The sequence below is a fragment of the Lynx rufus genome, unplaced genomic scaffold, assembly GCF_022079265.1.
Source record: "Lynx rufus isolate CCGP_SWC_20201006 ecotype Redwood Valley unplaced genomic scaffold, mLynRuf1.p SCAF_17, whole genome shotgun sequence".
Classification (NCBI taxonomy): domain Eukaryota; kingdom Metazoa; phylum Chordata; class Mammalia; order Carnivora; family Felidae; genus Lynx; species Lynx rufus.
The window spans coordinates 47,079,958-47,102,211 of NW_025814831.1; the positions used below are offsets into that span (position 1 = coordinate 47,079,958).

A 22,254-nucleotide genomic window follows, 5' to 3' on the forward strand; every position below is an offset into this window, starting at 1 on the left:
GCCACCCAGGTGTCCCAAGAACAGAAATCTCTCATGTTGATTACTATTTACTGATTTTTTCTTTTATGGATTGTGTTTTTTTCTGTTGTATCAAAAAAAAATCTTTGCCTGTTGTAACATCACAAATATTTTCTTTCTTTTTTTTTTTTCTTCTGGTATTTAAGTATTTAAGCTAGTTTTTGTGTGTGGTGGGTGGTAAACATCAAAGTTGTTTTTACATATAATTGTTTCAGTGCTGTTTATGAGATGATTCTCCCTTGCCCATTGTATAGTCTAAAATCTTTGTTGAAAATCCGTTGACGTGGTACGTGAGCATCTATGTATCTGGGCCCTTTTCTGCTTCGTATCTATATGCTTATTCTCATGCCAATACCACAATGTCTTGATTACTGTAGTTTATATCTCTAGAAGTTCTAGCTTACTTTTTTCCATATTTCCCATTTTTATTCATATCATGTCAAACTTCCCTCTACCTTCTTGAACAAATGGAGCAGCTCTTCAATCCCCATAGCTTAGTTAGAAAACTTCCGTCCTTTTTTGGGTCTTTTCTGATTGATTTCTCTCCTGGTTATGAGTCATATTTTACTTACTTTTTGCATGCATGATAATTTTTTGATTGGATGCCAAACATAATGATTTTCATTATTGGTTGCTGAAATTTGTGATATTTCTTTAACAGTGTTTAATTTTGTTTATGCACATAGCTAAATTATTTGGAACTGGATTATTATGAGACTTGAGGATTTATTAGGTTGGGTCCAGAGAAGCCTTTAATGGAGGGCTAATTGAGCCCCATTATGCCTTCTGAGAGTCCCCCCTGATGACCCTGTGTTACAAGGTCTATCCTTTCTAGCATGTAGAGCCGGAATTATTCTCATTTCTGTGTGAAACCCAGGAATTGTGCTGCTTATTACCTTTCAGTAGTTCTTTCCTGTCTTAACACCTGGCAAATAAGCACTCAGCCTAGTCTTTTAAGTATTTCCCTAAACCTAAATAATTATCATACCGCCTTCCCTTAATATATCAAGATGGGATATTATCTGTTGGTTAAAAAAATGTCTATATAAGCCACAGTTCCCTGTTTTTTTTCATGCCCTAGAGAAGCAACTATTTTAATTATTTTTATTTCCTTAATGGTTACTTCTATTACTGTAAACAATATATGTCTGTTTCTTGACTTAACAACATGAGATGTTCGCTGTTGACTCCCTGCTATGATAGATATGGATTTAGTCCTTTTATACTAACCCTATCCTCCCCTTCTCTCTCTTGATAATAGACTTATGTCACAAGTTTTAATTCCTTTACTTTACTTCAGTCTGTGTTTCTTGTTCCATCAATTATTTATTTATTTTTTGGATGTCTATTTTATCTATTTATTTATTTATTTATTTTTAAATTTACATCCAAATTAGTTAGCATATAGTGCAACAATGATTTCGGGAGTAGATTCCTTGATGCCCCTTACCCATCTAGCCCATCCCCCCTCCCACAACCCCTCCAGTAACCCTCAGTTTGTTCCCCATATTTATGAGTCTCTTCTGTTTTGTCCCCCTCCCTGTTTTTATGTTATTTCCCTTCCCTTATGTTCATCTGTTCTGTCTCTTAAAGTCCTCATATGAATGAAGTCATATGATTTTTGTCCTTCTCTGACTGGCTAATTTCACTTACCATAATACCCTCCAGTTCCATCCACATAGTTGCAAATGGCAAGATTGCATTCTTTTTGATTGCCTAGTAATACTCCATTGTATATATATACCACACCTTCTTTATCCATTCATCTATCGATGGACATTTGGGCTCTTTCCATACTTTGGCTATTGTTGATAGTGTTGCTCTAAACATGGGGGTGCATGTGTCCCTTCAAAACAGCACACCTGTATCCCTTGGATAAATGCCTAGTAGTGTAAACTTGCTGGGTTGTAGGGTAGTTCTATTTTTAGGTTTTTGAGGAACCTCCATACTGTTTTCCAGAGTGGCTGCACCAGCTTGCATTCCCATTGTTCCATCAATTATTGACAGTAATGTTTGGATCCCGCATTTTTAGGAATGGGATATTATCATCCATCCCTTTCCCCTCCCCACAAACCCTTCCACATTCTACCTCCAACTTCTCTCTACTGTACTTTGGAATTGTTCAGACTAATAATTACACTCAGTTTTGTAAGCATAATTGTCTTCTATGCCTTACTGAAAACCTAGGACTTCAGATACGTTATTTGTGTATAAGTTTTGTTTGCCACAGAGCCAATGTTATGGGATGGTTATATTTTTTTGCTGGATTTTTTCCAGTGTCACGACTTGTGCTTCTCAAAGGAGAATTTCCTAGCATCAGACATTTTGTTTCTTTCATAATCTTTTCATTTCTCTCTGGAAGTTTCCTGGATATTGTCTTTAACCTTGGTATTTTGAAAATGCCCAGTGATAAACCTAGGTGTAGATCTTTCTTGTTTTATCTTACTTAGAACTTGGTGAATCATCTTACTTTGACGACACACCCTTTAACTCTTAGAAATTAAGGAATATTATTCGTTTTATAAATTCTTCTTCTTTGAGCTCCTCGTTCTTTTTTTCAGGATTGTTTTTCTGTATATCTAGATTGGACTTCAATGTTATCTCATCTCCCTACTCCTCCTACATTTCCTCCATTTTTATCTTTTAGTTCTGCTTTCTGGAGATAATATTCAACTTTATCTTTAAATTTCAAATTATTTTATTTCAGCATTCACCTTGTTAAACTTTAAAAGGTCTTCAATTTTCTCTGATTGTTGCTACTCGCATACTTTTTAATTTTACTCTAAGCATGCTAATTAAACTTGGATTTCTCTAACTTATCTATATACCTCCATTTCTGCAGAGTTCACACCTAATTTTTCTTCTTGGTGTAACAGATTTTCCTCACATTTTTGGTGATGCTTGGTTATCCATGTATAACTGGAAGCTCTGTGGCTATGGATGGTCATCAACCAGTTGGCTTTACCTTAGAGAAAATGAGGGTCACTGGTCATGACGCTGGAGAACTTATAAGAGAGACTGAGGACTTTATGTCCATTTTTTGATAATTCCTTTTGTTTTATCAGTTTGCATTATACCTTTAAACATTATAATTAAATGTATGCTTCTTGGCTTTTATTTTGGAACAGTAATAGCCCTTACTCTTCTTTCCATTCCCCATACTTATCAATTATTTTAAAAAAAATTTTTAAGTGTACTCATTTATTTTGAAAGAGACAGAGACTGTGTGAGCAGGGAAGGGCCAAAGAGAGGGAGAGAGGGAGAATCCCAAACAGGCTTTGCATGTCAGCACAGAGCCTGACATGGGACTCAAACTCATGAAACCATGAGATCATGACCTGAGCCGAAATTGAGAGTCAGACACTTAACCGACTGAGCCACCCAGGTGCCCCACTTACATTTTAAAATTTGATCTGTAACTCCATTTCAGGAACGATTCTTTATCAAGTTATTCTATAATTTGAACCTAAGATTTATATTGTTTATACATAATGTTATGACCACATAAATGTTGTTTACCCCGGAGCCAGAGAGTGAGCTAGTATTTTATTTCCCTGTCTATGGATCCAAAGTTATGTCCATCTCACCAAATAGTAAATACCCAAGTCCAAAGTTTGGCCTTTTTTTTTTTTTTTTTTTTTTGGCATTCCACTGAATGTTCACAATTAGTTCAAAAAATTTAGTTTGTTTCATAATTGGACCAGGAATTTCTTTTATAGTTGTATTTTTCCTAGAATTTCTACTTGTCATTCTTTTTTCTTGTGGGAGAAAAACCATATGCTTTCTTCACTGTGCACTAATATTATCCAGGTTCTTAGTTATTCTGTCTTTTGCTTGGAATCCATTTCTCCTTTCTTCTTAACAACAAATTGTTTGGAACTGTGAAAGATTTTGTTTTGTAATTTTAAAATGAATTTGCTATAAAATTATTTTATTGGCAAAATGTCTTCCAAGAAAATCTTAAAACATGTTTCCTAATGTGCAAGCAAATCAGCAGTTTACATACTAATTAGATGAATTATAACAAGATCCATCAGGACACAGTTGGTGGATTAATTATCACAAAATTGGTGAGCAAATTCAATTTTTAAGGACAAAATATTCTACTAAGTGCTGTTTCCAATAACAAACACACAGTCCTAAGGTCATAGGTTAGGGCATGGGAGAGGACTATTTGAAAATTATTGGAAATTCTTATTCCTGCCTGCTAAACAGACTAGATAAAAACTAAATTCCTTGATGACAAGATACAAATAAGCATAAATTAAATTATACAGAAACTTCACCCATTTGGCTATGGCTCTTTGTTCCTCTATCTCAGTTTTTTAAACTTCTCCTTCATCTTTAACACAAAGGGTTGCGTCAACAATCTTTTTTGCCTTCATGGTTCTAGTTTAAATACCATTTTGCCTCGGGGCCCCTGCGTGGCTCAGTCAGCTGAGGGTCAGATTTCTGGCTCAGGTCATGATCTCAAGGGTTCCTGAGTCTGAGCCCCGCACTGGGCTCTGTGCTGACAGTGGGGAGCCTGCTTTGGATTCTCTCTCTCTCTCTCTCTCTCTGTACCCCTCCTCTGCTCAAATTCTCTCTCTTAAAAATAAATAAATAAACATTAAAAATAAATAAATAAATACCATTTTGCCTCATGACATATGATTTTCCTGGTAATTTTAAACAAGGCTGACTAAAAATATTTGGGGTTTATAATTTCCTGCTTATTTGGAAACAACTGTTCTAATTTAGAATAATTGCTTTCAAGGCCCATTGTCTGGCAAATCATAAAGATTTCTCTTTATTGGTCTCCTTGGATTTCAAGCTATTTCTTTTCTTATTAACCCTCAGTTTTCTGGGACAGCGTTCTTGGGTAACCTCTTAGATCTTCCTTGTATTCTCATACATCTGAAAATATCTTTATTTTGCGCTCATTCACAATCTATAGTTAAACTTGGTATAGAATATTAGGTTAGAAATAAGAGTTTGGGCATTTTTATTTGTTTATGCACTGTTTATAATTTTGGTTCCATTTCACTGTGGTCAGAGAATATAATATATAATTTCTCCTTTTAGGAATTAAGGTTTTCTTTTTACATAATCTAAGGTTGATTTCTTTGTAAATTTGTTATCTAGACACATGAAAATGAAGTGTATTTTCTGTTAATGGGATATTGAGCTTGGTAAATATTTATTATTGAAAACTTTTTAATTATATAATTCATATTGTTTATATTTTTATTCATTTTTGACTATTTGATCCATCAAGAAGTATGTTCATTAGACAGACATGTATTATTCTTTTTTTTCTTAAATTTTATTGTTTATTTTTGAGAGAGGGGGGGAAAGAGAGAGAGAGACACACAAAGCTTGACTGGGGGAGGGGCAGAGAGAGAGGGAGACACAGAATCTGAAGCAGGCTTCAGGCTCTGAACTGTCAGCACAGAGCCTGATGTGGGGCTCGGACCCATGAACCACGAGATCATGACCTGAGCCGAAGTCAGCCGCTTAATCGACTGAGCCACCCAGGCACCCCTATTCTTATTTTTTCCTTATGTATTATTTAGCGTATTAATACTAATGACATATCCTTATTGAGAAATGTACTCCTTGTTAATATAAAATGATCTAATTTGCCCTCTTAAAAGTGTTTTGATTTGAATTGCATTCATCTGATATAAATACTGAGATCTGTTATATTTTAGTTTGCAGTAGCTATGTATATCTTTATTCATCTAACTACAGATTTCTCAAACTGCTATGTATATTTCTCTTTAGACTTTATAAACTATGAGTTGGCATTTTGTCCCATTTTGGGTGTTACTTTTCTAAAAGAGCGTTTAACCATATTGTCATAACTATTGTTGTTCTTATTTATATAACCTTATTTTCTACTTCTTTTTTCTGTCCCTTGATTTTCTTTTGCTTTCAGTACTTTCCATGCCAACTTTATTTATTTTTAATCATTTAAAGTTCTATGTCCTATTTTGATTCATCTAGAATTGAACTTTAACAACCAAGAATCAAATGACACACAAGATTGTTTATATGTATATATCATATATACACATATGATGGGGAAAATATCTTTTATTTGTTTTAAACCTCCTCTATCCCATCTCTTAGTTTGATTAAATTTATGGCTGAAATCATTTGATCATGTTAATTATTGTTAAAATATTGCTTTTAGTAGGACATATATCACTTAAATTAGTTTCATACCTAAATGCTTTTTCTATGTCACCAGAAGTCAATTTGATACTTATTTTTATATTTTCTGATGCTCTGGTTTATTTTTTGGTATAAATTCAAAAGAAAAGTATACCATGTGAATGGTATAATTATAAGTTTGTATGTATCTGAAAAGAAACCTGAAAATATCTTTATGTTGCTATATGTAAATCTTGAGTTAGAACCCTTATTTCCAATGTTGCTACTGCATGGTCTTGTAGCATTTAATGTCAACAAAAAGGCCTAATTTTTTATAGATAAGTTTTTTTTTCTATATTTATGATGTTAGGATTATTTATTTTTCCTTAAAATACATAATTTTTACCAAAGTCTAGGTTTGTTTTCTTTTTATTAAATTTTTCTGATTCATGGTAAGGTAATTTGGGCAATTAGACCTTTCTCATCTAGTAAAATTTTCTTCTTTTATATTTTTTATTAAAAAATTTTTTTAATGCTTATTTTTTGAGAGAGACAGAGAGTAGGAGTGGGGAAGGGGGAGAGAGAAAAGGGGACAGAGGATCTGAAGCATCTCTGTGCTGACAGCTGAGAGCCTGATGCAGGGCTCAAACCCACGAACTGTGAGATCGTGACCTGAGCCAAAGGCAGATGTTTAACCAACTGAGCCACCCAGGCACCCCTCTTCTTTTTATTTTTTTGGTTATTCAATCTGTTCCATTTGTCTTGTTATGCACTGGTTAGATCTCCTTTGTCAGTTTTCTGTCCATAATCTTCACTCTTGTTGATTTAACAACTTGCCCTCATCTTTCCATTCAGAGAGAGCTTCTTAGTCCTGTATTCTCCATCGCAGATTTTTTTTAAAGAAACTTTTATTTATTTATTTATTTATTTATTTAGAGAGGAGGGGGTAGGAGCAGAGAAAGAAGGAGAGAAAAAATCCCAATTCGGCTCTGTGCTATCAGTGCAGAGCTGGAAGCAGAGCCCCATCTCAAACCGTGAGATTGTGACCTGAGCTGAAATCCAGAGTTGGTCGCTTAACTGACTGAGCCACCGAGGTTTTACTTTTTACTCCATCAGATTTTACTTTTTACAGGGTTAATTATGATTTTTGCCACGTCTGTTCATTTTAAAGCTAATACTAAATTTGTTTTTGTTTATTTAAAGTCTTACATGTCTCATGCAGCTTTCCAAATATTTTCCCATGCCTCCTAACCCTCTTCTTTTTTCATTTCGGTCTGTTGTCATCTCCTCTTATCTCTCATTTTGCAGATTTCATAGGTTCCTGGCTTTCCTTGAGAGTCTAAAGCGGATTCTATTTAAAGCTGACTTGAGTTATTTGCACATATTTTCAAATCTTAGTTCAGAATATCTTATTTTTATATTAGTGTTGTTTTGAGGTTAATATTTCTAGGACCAGATGCTATCCAAAGTTGCAATTTGCTCCAACTGGTAAGGTCTTCTTGATTCCCTCACAATTATTGGTGTGCTTCTTGAGTTTTTGTCTTGTATCTTAAGCTGAGGTTTTGCTAAATGTAAGTTTATATCTCAGTTCAGTGATTCAATAGATTTAAAGGAGTGAGAAGAAAGTCAGAGGCATAGATTGACCCAGGATGTGTGGTTTCTTCTCTGTACTTGGTGAAACCTGCTGTGCCAAGGGTCAACTCTTGATATCTAACTTTGCCTGTCCTGCATTTCAACTACGGGTGGAATTGGGTTTCCCTTCTTCTGGATACTCTTGGATTGGGGAGAAGTTGAGCCTAGGAGGAGAGACTCTGCTTCTGAGTTTGTGTTCTAGAATGTGTGCTTTTGCCCTTGGACCTTTCTCTCATGGTGCTGCTTTGGGAAGACTATTGACTGGTAGTGATAAAAGTGGTTCCAACTGGTGATTTCTTAATCTGTCCTAGAAGTAAGTTACCATGGTATTCATCATCCCAAATAGGATACTTATGAGAATGGAAAAAGGCTCAACTATAATGAAGGTGGGACAATGGGTGTGAACACAGACAGTGTTAGTCAACTTGGGCATGTGGTCACCCTACCTATGACTTACCTCTACCTTTAGCAACTACCCATTCAAATTAAGATTAGTGGGGCTTTATGAAGTTACTCTCTATAACTTCTATGTATAAACCTAATAATTTCTAATAACAATAATAACAGTAATAAATACCCATTTATTGAGTACTTGCTATTATGATAATTTTTTTCAGGATTCCACAAAGAAAATTCATATCTACGTATACATTCAGAACACTTTTCTTTTCAAATTCCCAGGAAACTTCCACCACTGGTCCCCAGTTTTTGAGGTTTATTGGCATTCTTGGAGGAGAGAAGACAGAATCCCCTGATTATCTCTTCCTTGACTCTTTGCCCCTCTCCACCTCACCTTCATTCTGCACAGATGTCCTTGGTCAGCTCACTTGCATATCTTTCATTCTCAAATATGTGGTTAAACTCCTCCAGAGGAAGAATCTTTTTTAAGTCTTTGGCATTCCTTATAGCTTCCAACTTGGTGCCCTCCCCTGCACTGCCTCATGCTAAATTTTTCCTAAATGGTGTCTGTAATTCTGTAAGTGGGTATAAGTTGTCGCAGAACATTTTTAACCTGTCTTATCTTAGTAGTCATTACAACTTAACTTCTGATCCAAGATTGCTGTTATAGTTGGATTTTATTCAAATTTTAATTCCACATTTCATCTCAAAAAGTAGATGGCTTTGGTTATGTATTTTTCATTTCTTTAACCAGAGTGAAATTCTAAGTATCTTAAAACAAATTCTAAATCTGAATAGAGTATATGTGATGACATAATTTCATATAATAGGGCTTAATCGTGAATAGCTGAATTACAAGCTGAGAAGAGCTATTCAGTTATTATTAGGCCATCTAGACGTACTTAGCAATCCATTAACTTGATGAATGCCTAGATCTGTCTTCCTTGCTTTCTTTTGTGTGTGTGTGCAATTAAAATTTGATTGATGATTAAGTTACATTAGATTGATTAAAGTTTCTACTTGAAAAGGAAGCTTAAATTTTTTAGCTGTTTCTTTATGTGAGGAAGGATGTGCATACGTTATTTGTCTCACCTTAAAGATGGAAATTGGGAAGCAGAATTTTAGAAGACTTAAAAAGTTTTGACCTCTGTAAAAGATTTTGATCTGAGAACTAGAGAAAAATCCAGTACGCCCAGTTCAGCACACAATTTATTCAGACTTTACCCATAAGTTTCACCTCCGGTTTGTGAACTGATCAGAATTGGTTTGATCATGTGTAATTACATTTCTTCACTGGAAGACAGAAGAAAAGCAGAAGGAAGGTAGTCACTACTCTTACAGATTATAAGTTCCTTGAGGAGAATAAATAAATCTTAAACTTCTTTGCATTCTTTCTTCCACTTGCTTAGCACCTAACACAATTCCTTGGGCATGGCCTACTTACTATGAATTTGTTAAGTTGAACTGAATTTTAATTATTTATTTTAGCAGATGTGGGACATACTATTTGTAAGAATGGCAAGGAAGCTTCTCATCCCAAGATCTTTCTTATTTCAGGTTCAGCTCATGCTTAGCTTTTTCTTTTCCACAAAATGATCACACTTAATTTTAGGATTTCCTCTGACGGACGTAGAAAAAAATCAAATTACTGTCTACTTTCAAGTACATGTCCTTTTTTCCTTTAAGCATTATAACTTTCTGAATCCAGTTTTCTTAAAAGATACGTTGATAATGGAATATTTTCTGTAGGGTTTTATTCAACTAACATTTCTGGTAAATTTCTTACCTAAAACCATTATCTTACTTGGGCCTTTGTTTTCTCCTTGTGTATAATGGGCTCAATCACCAGTGAAGGAAATGGAAAGATATCATCTGCAAAGCCTGCTGACTCATTGTTTGATAGGTTTCATATTGCGAAGGTCTTAGAATTGCATTTCCATACTAAGACAACAACAACATCACTTTTGTTCTTTCTAACATCTGAGACATTGTAGTTACCACACAAAAAGGAAAGTGTATGGACTTTCTAGGGTAATTTTTAATATTTCCAGAGAGAAAAAAGATACAGATAAAAATTTGGGAGGATCGTCTGTAGTCTAGTTTTGCATTGAATTAGGTTTTTGGACTCTTCGGGAGTAAGGTTTTATATGAACCTGGTGCTGTTTGCATAGTCACTCAGATATATTCATGTAAGATTCCCTTCCTGAGAAAACATCTTACAATAAAGTGGCATAAAACTTGTTTGTAGGTGTTGTACTGCTGTCCTTGGGCAATTTGCACTGTGTGTTTTAAAATCGCTAAACAGGGGCACCTGGGTGGCTCAGTCGGTTGAGCGTCCGACTTCGGCTCAGGTCATGATGTCACTGTCTGTGAGTTCGAGCCCCGCGTCAGGCTCCGTGCTGACAGCTCAGAGCCTGGAGACTGCTTCGGATTCTGTGTCTCCCACTCTCTCTGCCCCTCCCCTGCTCATGTTCTGTCTCTCTCTCTCTGTCAAAAATAAATAAACATTAAAAAAATAATAACTAAATAAATAAAATCCCTAAACAAGTCAGGATTAGATATGATGGTGACGATGGTGGTGGCAGCAGCATTATTTTGTCTGTGTAAAAACTATGTAAAACTATGTGTGTAAAATTTTTGAAAAAATCTTTTTCTGCATTGCATGTCATATTCCTCTGAACGGATATAAATATGTGACTTTGAAAAGTCTCCAAAAAACAATGCGTTATAAGGTAAGGACCACAGGTCTTACAATCAGAAGCTTGACTTTAAGTGTGGAAACTGTAGAGTTTTAGGCAAGGTTTGATCCCTATCAGTCTCTCTTCCTATCTACCAGAAAGGTTTAATGTATAGCTCACAAGACTATTGTAAGAAAAAAAGAAACAATGAGATTATGTATGGTAAAACACAAAAAATGCTGCATACACTAGGATGTTCTGCCGATATGGGCATTTATTATCATCTTATTATTATACTCTTCCTTAGGTTCAAAGCCCCTCCTTTTCTTCCTCTCTACTGGTTTGGACTAGATTTACTGCTATTATGACTCAGAAACAAATTCATGAAATAGTGATCTATTAGACTGATTATAAATTCTTTGAGATTTGAGATTACCTCATCCCTGAGGTATAGTTAGTGACAATTGTATGAATGAAATGTTTCCATGAGTGTAAACTTGTCCCAGATCGGATCCATACTTTGTTTTCCTCATAGTATTTTTGCAAGCCTGTAAAAATGATCCAAGGGTGTCATTTCTCCTTGAAGTCCACCAGATATAGCATACAAGGAATATAACTCAGGACCATGGCCTTGTGCCCACTTTACTAGACTTCCTCACAACTGCACTGCACTGGGGTTTTTAAATTTTTTTTAACGTTTTATTTATTTTTGAGACAGGGAGAGACAGAGCATGAACAGGGGAGGGTCAGAGAGAGGGAGACACAGGATCTGAAACAGGCTCCAGGCTCTGAGCTGTCAGCACAGAGCCCGACGCGGGGCTGGAACTCATGGACCGCGAGATCATGACCTGAGCCGAAGTCGGCCGCTTAACCGACTGAGCCACCCAGGCGCCCCTGGACTAGGGTTTTTAATGAAAGATACAGGGATCTTCACACATTTGCTTTACAAAGCTGACTTCCTAGAGGAAAGCCATCCGTGTGTCCTGACAATTGAAGTTGAGAAGAGTTGATTCCAGATGGCATTTCTACAAGGTTCTGGCGGGGTGGAAATCAAGATCCAGCTTTTTTCCCTTTGTTTAGGTAATCAACGCAGGTTCCTCCCATTTTCAGTCTACCCAGTGTTTTATAGTTTTTACCTATTTGAAAGTGGTAACTGTATTTTAAACAAATATTCCTGGCCTACCGTGAAGACTCCATTTCTATGCTCTGTGAGGTGAGACTGACTTTGTTTGGTATGACTATTAAAATATGAGATTGCTAATAAATTTCACCTCATAGTCTCTTGGTCATAAATGGTCCTTTCCCAAACAGTGTACTCATGGCTCATAGTAGGCACTCAATAAATGTCCACTAACTGAATACATGGATGAGTCATGTTCAAGTTATGACTGGAGCTGATTTACACGTTTTGGGGAGAGTGGTTGTTATCTTATATTTTCCTTCTGCAGAAGCATCTTCCAGCTAATCAGTCTCTAGGTTTTCTTTGCTTGTTTCTACTTCTGCAGGAAATATTGTGTCCTGTTTGCATACTCATTGTCCCAGTGCCCTATCATATGAAGTTCCCTCAGCAGAAGGGATTGCAGTCCAGCCTCCAGAAGCAATATCCAAGGAGCACTGCTTGCGTGTGTTCTGAAGATGGAAATGATTATCATAAAAGACGTAAGAAGGATTATGTCAGGAATTCTCTCCAGATCTGCACATTAAGCAAGCCATCCTGTTTTGCATTACAGAATCACATTATGTTCTGCAGCTCCTCTGTGGCTGTTTGGTGTTGGTCATGGATTTGTGAGAGATTGGGGTCAAAGTCAGCAATGTTTACAAACATAGGAGGAATGTCAGCAAGAGATGGCCAAATCCAAATATGATCTTTATGATTCTCTAAGTGGCTAGTCATTTGACCTATAAACAGAAAGCATGGTTTCTGGCTATGCAAGGTGTTCCCTACACTCAGAGCTTTAAATAGTGTAACCAAATCAAATCATTCATCGGTACTTCAAGTGCTGGCAAGCTGGCCCCTTCCTGATGCCAGGGTTTCTGCCTAATACATGGTATACTTTTCTAAAAGAACCACAGGAGCCTGAAAACATCTATGAGTTCATGATGAATTAAGAGCCTGGAAAGCGCTGCAAGTCAATTGAACTGGGCTAGTAGGGTTTTCACACAGCTTCAGCTTTGAGATCCAGGGATCAGTAAAAAGCAGACAATGTTATTCAGAAGCAGATAACAGATCTTGATCATTCGGTTCCTTTCTGAGGGTGTCATACTCAGGTAGGTTGCACTGTTGAGATCCTATTCTAGTCTCCAGACAAGGCACCTCTTACGATTCTTATGTGGAAGTTGTGTGGAAATTACCACTTGCCAATTGGAGCAAGTTCAGAAGGCATGAGATAGAGTGGTGGTCTTGTTGGGAGTTAGGGATGAACTGAGTGTCTTTCATCTTATAATTGGCCAAAGAGTAGTTGAGGATGAGTCCGTGGCTCTGTGGGGCTTTATGGGTATGCTATCAAACCTATCCTCAAAGAAGCAGGATGCCCTTTACAACAGTTTTATTGAGACCACTTCTGCAGTTTCTGATCTGAGTTTTATTTTAGAATCTGGAAGGGGAGCCTGAGGAGGGGTCTCGATTACATTGCATGCTTCCTGTCTCCTTTCCAAAAAGGAATAAAGTGCAATAGTTTTGGCATTAAAGAACTGAATTTAGAGTAACATGACTGTAATTCAACCTCTGTAGCACCACTACAAAGTTAAACTAAGATTCCCATTGGGCAGAAGACTGACATAGATATGACCCTGGACAAAAAGCTTCTGGAGCAATCCACATCTTTAACGGGGTCCTGAGCCCTGTGTCCAAGCTGGGGTCTAAGTTTTATGATTTGAAACTTGGGGGTGAATGCCCTATAGCTGGATGCGTGTGGTTGAATCAACTGGCGCCACCTAAAGATGTTTCCATAAATGTTTCGTTAGTGTTCTGTATTAGCCCTTAAGCCATTTCTGACTGCTTCTGACAATTGCTACTAGTGGGGAAGGGAGGCAGAGGGAGAGAAGCAGAGTGCCTGAGAAGAAAGGAGAACATAGCAGCTGTATCCTGGATAAGGGTGGATTCAGTCTGAAGACTGTAGCAATTATGTTCCACTCTTTTCCATGTGGATTTCTGTATCACTTTGACTTACGCCAAAAGAAAAAAAAATCAAGGAATGGAATAAAATTACTGCATGCAAAAGTTTCCGACTTGGGGAAGGAAGAGACCAGATCAACATGTACTTCAGAAAGTCATTCCTGGACAGGCAGAGATGTGATAAGATCGAAGTCACAGAGATCATCTAGAGTGCACCAGTGACTTAGGAAACACAGTTTTATTTTATGGGGTCTCTGGGAAAGAACCCATAGGGAAATGATTAGTTGAGACCTTGGGAGTGGAGAGAAGAGTTAGCACAGTGTGATTTAACTCTCAGAGTTCGCATTTCTCTGCCTCTTCTCTCTTGAAAAGTTGCATAACCCCCAATGGTTTCTCTCTTGTAGCAGTCTCTTAGCCTTTCTGGGTACAGACCACCTGGGAACAAGAGACCCTTATTCACCCACTTTCATCAGCAGGTGAAGATGCTCACACTGGAGTAAGAAGTGCCTTTATTGTCAACCCCAAAGCCCTCAAGAGGCAATATTAAAATATAAAAATTAATGGAAATCCCCACGAAGTTTTCTCTGAAGAATTCTTGGTGTTGGCAACAGAGCTTGGAAACTCCACCTAATGGGGGCCACAGTGATGGGTCTTGCCGGAGAATAACACATATGCAGCAGGATTCTTGGAGAGAGGCACAAATAAGAAATAGGAGATGGACGCAGTGGTGTTAAAACCGCTGCTGAGTCATACATTTAGGTTGACATTTTAGCTATTTTTAGTGGTTTGGGGGTTGGAAAAATGTTTGGTATTTGTAAATAATGTTTTTGAATTCTAACAGTTTTCAAGTCATTTTTATTGTGCTATATACTAGGTCCTGAAAACGTCTATATTATATTTCACTAACTCAAGTACCTGAAATAACTGTGGTGGGTGAAGCTTGCACTCCCAAATCCCCAAGAAGCTATATTTGAGAATTTTTCTCTTCCTAGTTATTACAACTAATTTTCCCGTCAAATCCTAGAGGACTGCTTTGAACCAGTCTAACACTCTGAAGGCAGAAATGTATTTTAACTCATTCATGCTGGTGCTAATCTCCTCAGTGATTTATGAGGTCTTTAAAGCTTTAATTCTCTGTCTGCTAGGAGTCTTCCTTGGTAGTAAGTTGACAGTTTAAATTAGTGCGTAGACATGGCTTTCATAATGTCAGTTTTGTTTTGTCTCAGCAGCGTCTTGGAATTCCTTCCATTGTACCTCAAGTGACTCATGGCAATAAATGACTCCCTTCTCTTTTGTTCTTAATCAAGGAAGAATGGAATGAGCCACATAATGTTTGTAAAAGAGCAACTTTAATTAGTTCTCAGCTGTAGCCAGAGATGCTTGTCTTGTCTTTTTAGCATATAAGTGTAGGACGACACGATGCGCTCAGGTGGACAAATACTATTCTCCTAAAAAGTCTCATGCAGTTCCCTTCCAAAAAATAAAGGACAATTACAGTAGCAACATTTTAAGCTTTCTCTTCAAACTGGCAAGGGAGAGACCTCAAGTAGCGTCCAAGAGTTTGGGATGAATTTTTGGAATTGAAACGAATAAACCACCAAATGAAAGAAGGTCTCCTGAAAGAAGTTTTCTTGCTCACCCTAAGGCCTTCCTATCCTTTGGGGCATAGTGCCAACATATACCCAAGGCTAGGGATGCCTTTCCTGCCAAGCTGTCAAATTATCTTCCTGAGTTTTGTATATAAGGGTAAACCCCAGATCCTTGGGGGTCCAAGTTTGTTTACTCTCAACAGCATTTGGCTTCCTAAGAAAAATGGTGAAAGAAAGTATAAAATTCCATTAAAAAAAAAAAAAACCTCAAGTATTCTTGGACATCAAACAACTCTTACAACACAGTCCTTTGATGAGTTCAGTGTAAATGAATCAGAAACATATGGATAGTGTTTATGCTCAAATGCACATGCAGTTAAAAATTCTGAGGGAAATTAGTTTAGTGAGCTATGTTTGGGTCATTTCCAGCATCTACGAATTTGGAAAAATCACTTATGAGTAAAGATGTGGAAGAAATGGTTGAGCACCCCTTGAACTGAAAAATGGGCACGTTCAGCAGCCCATGCTGTGTTGTGTATCATAAACACGGTAGCAGAGGGCACAAATCTTGGGAAAGCTCCAGGCCAGGAAGAATTGGGGCTACTGATGTAACAGTTTCTGTATCTCATTACCAGCTGTCAGTACCTGTGCAAGAAAGTTCCATTCTTAACAAACATGGCCTACCAACTTCTTTGGATTAGTGCAGCCATTGGATATTTTTTTGTAGATCATACTTTGTGCTTAGGTCATTGGAACCCATTGGCTATGTGGCCCTCCCTCCCTTTGGTACAACCAGTGCTTTCCTTTCACTTTGATGAGAGTAGAAACTACTAATCATGTTATAAATGTGGGAAATGGTCACACACATGGTTTCTGGAACATCTAAGAACTGTAAAAATATCCCCATTTGGATATAATGTGGTCCTAAAAGCTTCAATATTTCTCATACCTAGCAGGACCTAAAAAATATTGAATTTTGAGTTATATCACTTTAATCCAAGTGAGTGTCATCATTTATTGAGGACAAAGGAACAAAGTACAGAGACTACTGTATCTTGATACGTCAGATTTCTTTATTTTTTGGACCTGTCTCATGGACTAGGTCTGGATCATTGATTATTGCTTTAGTGGACCTTATAATGATAAGATGTTGGCTATGAGAATGATAGAAACCTCCTTGGTGTATCTTAATGTTCAATCACAGAGAGGCACTAATGATGTCCTTTCATTTTAATCTATTTGCTAAAAGTCCTAAGTATCTACTACTATGTGAATAACACAGCACGAGATGCTGAGGGTCATGCAAAAATGTAAATAACACAAGACCTGTGCCTTCACAAAGAACCTAAAATTGAAGTTACAAAATACACTTGATGAAACAATAGCACTAGAGAGGTCACAGTGAAATGATATTCCATTGCTAAACTAATGACATAAACCATTGGTGAGGAATTTAAGGTAGACCTAGACGATGTGGGATAGTGAAAGTTCATGAGATTCTCGAACATTGCTGAAAATGTAACAAAACGGAGAACATTATATTTGCTGGATCTTTTCTAAGAAGAGCACTGTATGTGGTTGAAATACTCTGATAAGCCTTTTAACTTGAGGACACAGAGGGAGAGTTAGAAATCCCAGCTCTACCATGAGCTACTTGTGTGACTTTGTCCAAATTACTTGTTCTTAGCCGGCATTCTCATCATTGGGATGGTAATTAATATTAGGATAGGGATCAATACCTTTCTATCTATCTATCTATATATCTATCTTTCTATCTATTTATCATTCATTCATTCAGTAGCTCTTTAAGAGATTATGATGTGCCAGGAACTATGAAGGAAAGTGAACTATGGTGCTTCGGTAGCTTTGGTGGAGGCAGCAGGCTTGTGCAGGAATTAAATGGGGGAAAAAAAGGTAAGTTGATTTTAAACTACATAATTTTTACTTTGGTTCATGTACTTATTTACATAGTTATTGCCGAAAATGTTTTAAAACCAAATGTCAGACAAATATCTTTCTTTCCCATCATATAAACTCAAACCCTGATTTCTTTCTCTCTTTCTCCATTCTCTCCTCTCTCAGACCTTTGTCTGGAATAAGAGAAATACGTGGTGCTTTGTTGTCACTCACGAGCTTTGTTCCTCTCTTCTGAAAACACACTTGGTATAAATAGAGCTTTGTAGGATGTGTACTCACTCTTCCTTTTGCTGCTCTGCTCTCGACTCTGTATGACCTTGGGAATGCACATTTCTCTATGTGTCAATGTCTTCATCTGTAGACTCATAATACTGACTAGTACATAAAGCACTCAGAGAGCCTCATGAAAGATACAAAGACATGTTATTATATTCTCATGAAGCTTATTGCTCATGGTCCCATTGCCCTATAGATATTTATGAAATTTTCTTCTCTTAATAACCTTTTATATTTCATTAGTTTGATTGCTGTGAGACATCTTCTGCCTTGCATTATTGAAGGGATTGGGCACAGCCCAAAGAACAATTACACCTCTGGGAAGCAAAAGGGGTGTGTGGGAAGCATGGGGAGGAATAAGGAAATCATGAATCATCTGAAGATACCTTATTTTTAATACTGTGAAAAGCAAAAAAAAAAATGTCTATCATTTCATGGGGCCAAAAATGATCTAAGTAGACCAGTCAAACCAAGCATCTGAATGTCTAAACAGAGCCTGTAGATCAATCATATTCATGTTTATTTGTTTGAGCCAATCAAATAGCTTGTCATAAGCATATGCTAGATTTCTATAAGAAATCAAAGACCTAGGCCAGTTTTGGGTGGCTTCATGCCAGAGAAGCCAAAAATCTCAAGATATTTAACTTCTAGAGACATCGAATTCTGTGTAACAGGGCAGGAATTAACATGAGAGAAGGGGAGAAACTATAGAATAGAACTCTGTTACAATGTCATCCATCACAGAATTAGACACACCACAAGGTCATGACATACCCTTAGAGAGAAAATGTCCATCAAAGTAAAGGCCAGATAAAATACAGATGTTAGGTATGGCTCCACCCATACCCTAATTCCAGGCTTCTCCACATAGAAAGTTTGCCTGATGCTCTCAGCACCACAGAAGCAATGCTGAACAGGGATATCAGTTTCTTTTTTCTTCCTTTCTCTTGCACTTAGCTGCTCCTCTAGGTAATGTCTAGAGACTATGTAAAGAAGATCACCTGGAGGCATGCCGAATTATTAACCTCACCTGAACGCTCATGTGTCTCAGGTGCAACCCCAGAGGATTCATTGCTCTGCATTTTGATATCCTCAGCACAGCAGGAACAAAAGTGTGAGGGGAGGAGGTAAATACTTGGTTCCCTGTGCACCGGATGGAGAGCCTTCATGGTGGAGATGGGGTCCATTTCCCCTGTAAATCCTTAGCATCAGGCGCCATTTAGGTGCTTAATAAATGGGAATCATGCGAGTGGAGACTTGACTCAGAGGGAAGGTATAAAACCAGGGCAAAGAGAAGAGCAAGTGTAGCCAATCAGTATGCACCTGAAATGAGAAGCTCCAGGCGTCAAGCAGTCAAGATGTCAACCATCATGAACTGTCACAGTCTCCTACGAGAAAAAATACCATCTTGATTTATCGTCCGCGGAGGTCACTGACCCTTATGAAGAGGAAATACAAAGAGAGAAGGGGCATGCCAGTGAAAAAATTACTATTTGATTTAATTTTGTTTTTAATGCCATTAAAAAATATCTATGTATATGTATAGATATAGATACATAGATATAGGTAGATGTAGATAGATGCATATGTAGATATAGATGTATCTTATGACAAGCAGTGTGAGGTGATAGAAAGCCCACTGCATTGGGCTCTCCACGTAAGCCATGCAGCCCTTGGGGGGCATTTAGTTTCTGCAGGGACTCTGTTCTCTTTTCTATAAAATGAGAGGCAGGATGAATTTCATTTCTCAAATTCTATGTTTCTACCTAGGTTTAGTTAAAATCTAATAATGTTTTTCCATCACAATTTCTACAACTTAGTATACAGAGTGTATTAATGTATAGCGAGTGGACATCACACTTGATGCATTTTGTCCTTTTAAAATCCCATCTAGAAGCTTTGCTCAGTGGCAGTATCGTAGCCAATGAGGTTTATCCGAGGCGCGATTATTGCTAATTAAAATCCCATCTATAGTTTTCACATGCACAAGGCTATAATACAGATAGACGAGCAAGTATAAAGGATAATTATTAATGTCTGCATTTCTAATTTATACTCTTCTGGGATAGGAATTTCTAAACATTTAAACATTAATTTACGTCTCCACATTTAAGCCAGAAAAATGCCAATTTTTCAACGTCACATTATGAACATTTGCAAGCATACAGAGAACTGAAAAGAATTCAGATTTTTTTATATGTAATTTATTGTCAGATTGGCTTCCATACAACACCCAGTGCACATCCCAGCAGGTGCCCTCCTCAATGCCCATCACCCACTTTCCCCTCTCCTGCCCCCCCCCCACCATCAACCCTCAGTTTGTTCTCACTATTTAAGAGTCTCTTGTGGTTTGCCTCCTTCCCTCTCTGTAACTTTTTTTTTTCCTCCTTCCCCTCCCCCCGGTCTTCTATTAATTTTCTCAGGATCCACATATGAGCGAAAACATATGGTATCTGTCTTTCTCTGCCTGACTTATTTCACTTAGCATAACACTCTCCAGTTCCATCCACACTGCTACAAATGGCCAGATTTCATTCTTTCTCATTGCCAAGTAGTATTCCATTGTATATATAAACCACATCTTCTTTATCCATTCATCAGTTGATGGACATTTAGGCTCTTTCCATAACTTGGCTATTGTTGAAAGTGCTGCTATAAACATTGGGGTACAAGTGCCCCTATGCATCAGCACTCCTGTATCCCTTGGGTAAATTCCTAGCAGTGCTATTGCTGGGTCATAGGGTAGATCTATTTGTAATTTTTTGAGGAAACTCCACACTGTTTTCCAGAGCGGCTGCACCAGTTTGCATTCCCACCAACAGTGCAAGAGGGTTCCCGTTTCTCTACATCCTCTCCAGAATCTATAGTCTCCTGATTTGTTCATTTTAGCCACTCTGACCGGCGTGAGGTGGTATCTCCGTGCGGTTTTGATTTGTATTTCCCTGATGAGGAGTGACGTTGAGCATCTTTTCATGTGCCTGTTGGCCATCTGGATGTCTTCTTTAGAGAAGTGTCTATTCATGTCTTCTGCCCATTTCTTCACTGGATTGTTTTTTGGGTGTGGAGTTTGGTGAGTTCTTTATAGATTTTGGATACTAGCCCTTTATCCGATATGTCATTTGCAAATATCGTTTCCCATTCCATTGGTTGCCTTTTAGTTTTGTTGATTATTTCCTTCATGGTGCAGAAGCTTTTTATCTTGATGAAGTCCCAATAGTTCATTTTTGCTTTTAATTCCCTTGCCTTTGAAGAATTCAGATTTTAAAAAGACGTTTTCTTTTTGTTTCCAAATGGTTTATCTCTGCATCTCCAAGGAAGAGATTTAAATACTAAAAGTATGATTAATCTTTATCTTGGCTTTAAAACTATGTCTAGCTGAGGGCTAATTTAACTAGTTAAGTTAAATGTGGCTTAAGGGCCCCTGGGGGCTTAGTCAGTTAAGGGTCCCACTTTGGCTCATGTCATGGTCTCAAGGTGTGTGGGTTTAAGCCCTACATTGGGTTCTGTGCTAACAGCTCAGAGCCTGGAGCCTGCATCAGATTCTGTGTCTCCCTCTCTCTCTGCCCCTCCCTGACCTGTGCTCTGTCTCTGCCTCTCAAAAATGACTAAACATCAAAACAATTGTTTAGTAAAATGTATGCTATATCTCTGTACATACAATTGTATTGTCATCAGAACTCAAAGCCACTTATGGACAATAAACCTAACTGTTCTCCTTGTGTATCTCCTTGAACCTTTCACTCCTGAGCTTCCATGGAGGAACTGGTCGTATCTTGGCAATTATGTTGACTTAAAGTTCTAACAACAGGATTTCTATGTTTCCAGTGAATAAAAAATGATTGGGAGCATATTTCTAAAATGGGCGGATTTTTTTCTACCCATTATAGATTAAGGTATAAGACTGCCTGTAGTGGATGCAGTGGTTGCAAAATTTTATTCTTATCTCAGAATCCTTTTTTTAAATACCTAAGGCCCAATTTTAGAGAAAGATTCAATCACGTTTGCAGGTTAAGACTTCAGAGCACTCTGTGAAATATGTTTGTATATATTCCTGATTTGCAACCATAGGAATGGTTTCTGAGCTTTATTGATTCACCCATATTAGGAGAAGTTTTTCCCACATTTTTATATGTACATTATAAAAGAGATAAAAACAAAAGGAATTGTAAAAGAGTAAGATGAAGGTGAAGTAAGTAATGTTTTAACATTATTTTAAAATTAACAGCACAGTGGGGCTCAGTTGGTTGAATGTCTGACTCTTGGTTTCAGTTCAGATCATGATCTCATGGTGTGTGAGTCTGAGCCCCACATTGGGCTTTGCACTGACAGTGTGGAGCCTGCTTGGGATTCTTTCCCTCCCACTCTCTCTACCCCTCCACCACTTCCACTCTCTCCAGAATAAATAAACGTTAGAAAAATTGATAGCACAAAAATATGTTCCCTCATCAAAATTTATTTTAATATCTTCTAGTTTCTTAGTTTATAAATGACT

General features: G+C 37.4%; 1 pseudogene; it reads left to right on the forward strand.

Annotated features, from left to right (window-relative positions):
- Nucleotides 1-19,657: 19,657 nt before the first annotated feature.
- Nucleotides 19,658-19,856, forward strand: LOC124512722 (uncharacterized; annotated as a pseudogene).
- Nucleotides 19,857-22,254: the final 2,398 nt, after the last annotated feature.